This window comes from Staurois parvus, unplaced genomic scaffold (genome assembly GCF_062004578.1).
Source record: "Staurois parvus isolate SC_StPar_1 unplaced genomic scaffold, SC_StPar_1.0 ptg002334l, whole genome shotgun sequence".
NCBI lineage: Eukaryota > Metazoa > Chordata > Amphibia > Anura > Ranidae > Staurois > Staurois parvus.
This window is the reverse complement of record NW_028320130.1, coordinates 25,669-33,122: the sequence shown is the minus strand read 5'-3', so window position 1 is coordinate 33,122 and position 7,454 is coordinate 25,669. Positions and strand designations below refer to the sequence as shown.

The 7,454-nt window shown below is 42.0% G+C and overlaps 1 pseudogene; it reads right to left on the bottom strand.

The window, feature by feature from the left end:
* Positions 1-5,315: 5,315 nt before the first annotated feature.
* Positions 5,316-6,747, bottom strand: LOC149431233 (vomeronasal type-2 receptor 26-like; annotated as a pseudogene).
* Between the last annotated feature and the right edge of the window lie 707 nt (positions 6,748-7,454).

Sequence of the window (7,454 nt, the reverse complement as noted above, 5' to 3'; positions counted from 1 at the left end):
TAAAGATTATTGGGCAAATTTGGGGCCAACATCAAATACATTGGCCATGAAATTCTTACAGACTCCCTTTCATAACACTTTTTTTTTCCTTTTTTTAATTATCACTGGTCAATTTTTTATTTTTTTGTAATATTATCAGTGGTCAAACTTAAGTATTTTTTTGCTTCTTTTGCCTTTTAAATATACAGATAATTAGTTCACTCTTGTCAGACAATATCACCAAATGAAAGCATTGCTCCCCCAATAACTAAATAAATAAATGCCTCAGATTTGTATCATAACTAATAAAATGTATTGTGGAATTATTAGGTCTGTAAATGAAATGTGAAACTTTAATTGTATCTGTGTAATGGCATTCCTATAAATTTGATCAGAAATGTCATTTTCTATAAACTTTTTTTTTTTTTTATCTCATAGGGATGTCTACTGTAAGTCATCTGTATATTCTGGGAAAAGAATTGTGTTAGCATCTGCCAGACTGCGCTCCCCCTCCCGTCATCCTCCCCCTCCCTCCATCCTCACCTGGCTCTGTCTATCAGTATACAGTAGTTGTATCCATACACAGAGGACGTTGTCACCTGGAGACATAATTACAGAGGGGGACACATTCATAGAAAGACAGATCACAGCTGCTGAACCTCCTCACACCCCTCCCTGCCGAGACGCCCCTACCAGCTAAGTGATGATTATTGATTACAGTGATGGCAATGTGATGGTTTTCATAGCTATACTGAGCTGCAGAATACAATGATTTTATTATAGTATCATCTGTACCTTCCCGGGGGACACCGACACCCAACACACAGCACATGAGAGACACAAGAAAAGTATCTTAACCAAGGGAACAGATTTACACAAGTTATGTCTCATCAAATCATTTAGTAAAATAGATCAATTTTAATAGATAGATAGATAGATAGATAGATAGATAGATAGATAGATAGATAGATAGATGTCTCCATAGATAGATAGATAGATAGATAGATAGATAGATAGATAGATAGATAGATAGATAGATAATAGATAGATAGATAGATAGATAGATAGATAGATAGATAATAGATAGATAGATAGATAGATAGATAGATAGATAGATAGATAATAGATAGATAGATAGATAGATAGATAATAGATAGATAGATAGATAGATAGATAGATAGATAGATAATAGATAGATAGATAGATAGATAGATAGATAGATAGATAATAGATAGATAGATAGATAGATAGATAGATAGATAATATATAAATATAGAATAGATAGATTAATAGATAGATAGATAGATAGATAGATAGATAGATAGATAGATAGATAGAGAATAGATAGATTAATAGATAGATAATAGATAAATAGATTAATAGATAGATAGATAGATAATAGATAGATTAATAGATAGATAGATAGATAGATAGATAGATAGATAGATAATAGATAGATAGATAGATAGATAGATAATAGATGGATAGATAATAGATAGATAGATAGATAGATAGATAGATAGATAGATAGATAGATAGAGAATAGATAGATAGAGAATAGATAGATAGAGAATAGATAGATTAATAGATAGATAGGTAGATAGATAGATAATAGATAGATAGATAATAGATAGATAGATTAATAGATAGATAGATAGATAGATAGATAGATAGATAGATAGATAGATAATAGATAGATAGATAGATAGATAGATAGATAGATAGATAATAGATAGATAGATAGATAGATAGATAGATAGATAGATAATAGATAGATAGATAGATAGATAGATAGATAGATAGATAGATTAATAGATAGATAGATAGATAGATAGATAGAGAATAGATAGATAATAGATAGATAGATAATAGATAGATAGATAGATAGATAGATAGATAGATAGATAGATAATAGATAGATTTGGATATTGTGGCATTTTTCTATTCTTTTGTATGAATATGTACGTTTGTCTAGGATGTTTCCAGTCCCAGCTGGTAGTTACTACAGCACCCACCATTGATGAGCCGTACTTCCAAGAATGTGTGCGAGGGGAACATAGATAAAGTCCTCACCAAGGCGAGCTGGAAAGCCGCACTCTCCACTATATACCTGCTAACTGCCAAAGCTAATGGCCACTATTCTGTGCTCTTTCTCCTTGACCTCTCTGCGGCCTTCGACACAGTCGACCACCCCCTCCTCCTCAAAAACTACACTCCCTCGGCCTCAGAGCTTCTGCTCTCTCCTGGCTCTCATCCTACCTGTCACAACGCTCTTTCAGCGTTACCTATAATGCTACCACCTCCCCCTCGCTCCCCCTCTCTGTTGGGGTCCTGCAAGGCTCTGTCCTTGGGCCCCTTCTCTTCTCCATCTACACCTCCTCCCTTGGCCAACTCATACACTCTCACGGCTTCAACTACCACCTCTATGCCGACGACACACAAACACAAACGAGTTAACTGGGGGGGGGGGGGGGGCGATCAAGGGGTTAAACGGGATTACTGGTGTACTGGCGGGCAATCTGGCACTATCTGGGAGGGGCGCTAACACTATCGGAAGTCGCCAGCGACACTGATACAGTGATCAGTAAAAATCGGTTCACTGACCAGTGACACGGGTGAGAGGGCAGTGAAGGGGTTAACTGGGGGGGTGATCAGGGGGTTAAATGTGTCCTAGGTGTGTTCTAACTGTGGGTATGTGCTGTTTTACTCACTGTTTGTATGTCTTCTTCTCTGTCTGGAACGGAATGTGTCCAGGCAGAGAAGAATGACATCATATCCTGTCATGTGTAAATGTCAACACAGGACAGGATAGGACAGGGAGCGATCATCTGATTTCAGCCAGACATCACTGGCTGAAATCTAATGATTGATCCCTCCGGGATCGAATGGTGTCACCCACGGGTCGTCATGAGCGTGCGCGCGCCCCCTGCCGGCGAAAATGTCGGGAGCGCGGAACCCATTTTAAAATGTGGTTTTGAGCCTGAGTGCCACCCTGCACACGTATATATGCAGTGGCAGGGCGGCAAGCAGTTAAACTGAACCTCTCCAAAACCGAGTTTCTTGTCTTCCCCCCAGCCCGGACACCACCCCCCATTGACTTCTCCATCACATCCAACAATGCCACCATCAAACCCGCCCCGCAGGCCAGAGTACTTGGTGTCATTCTGGACTCCAACCTATCCTTCCAGCCCCAAGTCCAATCTTTAACAAACTCGTGCAGACTCCACCTCCGCAACATGCAGACTCCACCTCCGCAACATGCAGACTCCACCTCCGCAACATCGCCAAAATCCGCACGTTCCTAACCCCAGAAACCACAAAACAGCTCATCCACTCCCTCATCATATCACGACTCGACTACTGCAACTCCCTCCTCACTGGCCTGCCTCGCCGCTGGCTATCCCCGCTTCAGTCCATCCTGAATACGGCTGCCAGACTCATCCACCTTACCAACCGCTCCATCTCCGCCACCCCCCTCTGTCAATCCCTCCACTGGCCTCCACCCCCCCCTGCCAATCCCTCCACTGGCTTCTGATTGCGCAACGGATCAAATTCAAAATCCTAACACTGACGTACAAAGCCGTCCACCATACTGCCCCGAACTACATCACTGACCTAATATCCAAGTACCACCCAGCACGAACACTCCGCTCCTCACAAGACCTCCTTCTCTCTAGTTCCCTGGTCTCCTCCTCCCATGCCCGCCTCCAGGACTTCTCCAGGGTGTCACCCATCCTCTGGAACTCCCTGCCCCAACCCATCAGATTATCACCTACTCTCCTCTCCTTTAGGCGCACCCTGAAAACCCATCTCTTCAGGGAAGCCTACCCCACCCCCTGCTAACTTGCCGACCTCCTCCACTCTTCCTACCACTCCATCCCCCACAGCTATCTCCTCCTGTGCCACCATCCCCTCCCTCCTAGATTGTAAGCTCCAAAGAGCAGGGCCCTCAATTCCCTCATGTTTTGCATTGTATTGGTATTGTTCTGTCACATGTTCTGTCCCCCTTTATAATGTACAGCGCTGAGCGAACTATCGGCGCTTTATAAATACTGTATAATAATAATAATAATATACAAGCTCTACTGTTTCAGTCACCGGGAACTTGACCAAAAAACACTCCATCATTGGTATTCTACCCACTTCACGTTACCTAAATTATACCTGACATGGTCCCCTAGGTGCTGGTTACTATGTGGAGAAACAGGATTTTTCCCCATATTTTATGCACCCTTACTGGAATGCTATCTACTTCCTAGCCTCTGATATTATAGGGCACTTAGATCTTACCTGACACTGTCCTTACATTACTGAATTTAGGTACTTTACAAATACCCCTTAATGTTACATTTTGTGGTTCTCTACCTACTTTGTGCAGCTGAACGCACCATTGTTAGAATATGGAATTCCCTTTCACAGCCCAGTATGGTCAACACTCTTAGAGATTTAAACTACCAATGTGAAATGGAAAAAATACCAGAATTAAATAAAAATTATTAGCACAAAAATTCATTCTAATTTGGTCCATATGGCTAAATAACGCAGATTGTACTTTATAAGATTGATGACATGTACTTACATTGCCTTGTATTGCTGACTGGAACTATTTCCTTGTATTGTTAGTCCACTCCCGTGTTTGATTACCCTCCTCCAGTATTTCTCCTCCTTCTACCCTGCCTTAACCGCAAAGCGGAGTTCCACATGGAAAAAAAATAACAAAAACCGTAGCTTCTGACTTTTAAAATACAGCCACTTACCTGTCCCTGGGTCCAGAGATGTGCTCACCACCACCGCTGATTTCACCGGCCGTCTTCTTTCTCCAGCGCCGGCATCTTCATTGTGGGCACCCGGCTGTGACAGCTTGCAGCTTCACAGCCGGGGTGCCCACTGAGCATGTGCGAGAAGCGTTGCGCTTCCTGAATGGCCCCATAGTCTTCTGGGACCTGTCACGTGACACAAAAGACTACAGGGAGGGAGGGGGGAGGACAACTTCCGCTTCCGATCGCCCAGGCGATTGCAGGGGAAGTGGGAGCGGGTACCTGTCAAATTCGGGCAATCGCTCCCCAAAGGTGCCAATCCTTAATGAGGAGCGGGGGACAAAGGCTTCAAGTGGAACTTCCCCTTTTGGGTGGAGCTCCACTTTAACTTCCCTCTCTATACTCCCTTTTCCTTCCCTCTTACATCCCCAAGATGAAGACATTTGTTCTCCACCATTACTACTGGCTGTAAACTTCCTTTCAGTCTACTAATTCTATGTGACCTGCTGTTTGCATTACTGTTTTTCTTCGTGTCATTTATGCTCCTGTAATTTGTATGACTTCATTCTTCTGTACACCTTTACTGCTTTATGAATTTATTGATATAGTCGGATACATCTACATACAATGATAAATATAATGAATGTGACACTGACAAATGACATCACAATCATCTTCTAAGAGAACGTGTTTAATATTTACCTTTATGGAAGGTGATGACGGAAATCTTCCCTCTCTTGAGTGATGGGTGTCTCTGGTATCTGACGCTTTAGGATGTTTTTGATACTTTGTCCCCCTCTGGTCACTGTGGTTCCTCCTCAATAAGAGACTACATTGTTCTGTAGTGATGTAACGGCTGATGGGAGGAATCACTACACCCAGCAGGGGACAAGGTTTCCAACAAACCCAAAGTATCTGATAATAGTGGCATCCATAGCTCTTCAAGAGAGACTCAGTTAGACTCACCATCTACCGAAGAGGTAAGTATTAAATATTTAAATTCCCAACCATGAGTACAATACTAAAATGAACACTAATAGAGATAATGCCATAACTACAGGTAGCCCAGTGCTGCTCCATACATATCAGCGGATAACTGTCTTTGTATTCAGGTCAGGTCTGAACAGAATTATGTAACATTTTGGGAAAAATATACAGCCAAGAAGTCCAGAACTTGATGCTATTATAGCAAAGACCTCCACAGCCACCATGTATTTCCCTCTGGTGCTCAGATAGGCCGGGATCATGGCAATCCAGACACTGCAGAACACCAGCATGCTGAAGGTGATGTACTTGGCCTCATTAAAACTGTCCGGTAATGTCCTGGCCATAAAAGCGATAATGAAGCTCACAGCTGCCAGAAGCCCCATATATCCCAGGACAGAGTAGAAGCCGATAACTGAACCCTCATTACACTGAATGATGATCTTCCCCTGATAAGAGTGAGTGTCTCGATCCTGGAAGGGGGGAGAAATAGACAACCAAGTGACACAGATTATGACTTGGACCAGTGAGAAGACACAAATGATACAATTGGGCAGTTTGGTTCCCATCCATTTCCTCCAGGGACTCCCAGGTTTGGTGGCCTTAAAGGCAATACACACCATGATACTTTTGGCAAGTAGAGAAGAGATGGCAACTGAGAAGATGACACCAAAAGAGGTGACACGGAGTATGCAGGTCACATCTACTGGATGGCCGAGGAACAAGAAGACACAGAGGAAGCTCAGCATGATGGAGACCAGGAGAAGATAGCTCAGGTTCCGGTTATTGGCTTTAACAATGGGGGTGTCCTGGTAATGTATAAATATCCCCAATATTAAACCAGTCAGAAGGCAACAGAGGATGGAGACGGCTGAAAATACTGCAACAATGGTGTCATCAGTGTAGGAGAGAAATTCCACCACTCTTGGAACACACCGATCCTTCTTCTCATTTGGCCATTCATCATCAGGACATTTTATGCAGTTTTCACTGTCTGCAGGAAGAACAATACAAACACAATGAGCATCGGGGTCAGAGCTTCTGAGGAAATGAACTGTCTTGTGTTGTCTCCCAGCTAGCAATGGGATTTCCATCAGAGAATTGTGGGAGATAGATAGATAGATAGATAGATAGATAGATAGATAGATAGATAATAGATAGATAGATAGATAGATAGATAGATAGATAGATAGATAGATAGATGATAGATAATAGATAGATAGATAGATAATAGATAGATAGATAGATAGATAGATAGATAGATAGATAGATAGATAGATAATAGATAGATAGATAGATAGATAGATAGATAGATAGATAATAGATAGATAGATAATAGATAGATAGATAATAGATAGATAGATAGATAGATAGATAGATAGATAGATAGATAGATAGATAGATATCACAAAGTTGAACTCCTATGTGTAGAGGCTGCACATTATGCACATTAGCATGTGCTTTAAAAAAACGCGAAAAGAAAAAAGATATGTAAAATAAATAGGCAAAAAGTGTATAATCGCCTGAGTTCCCACCTCACCGGCAACAACCTCCTCGATCCACTACAGTCTGGCTTCTGCCCCTACACTCCACCGAAACTGCCTTACTCAAACTCACCAACAACCTGCTAACAGCCAAAACTAATGGCCACTATTCAGTACTCCTACTCCTCGACCTCTCTGCAGCTTTTGACACGGTTGACCATCCCCTCCTCCTCAAAAAACTCTTTTGGCC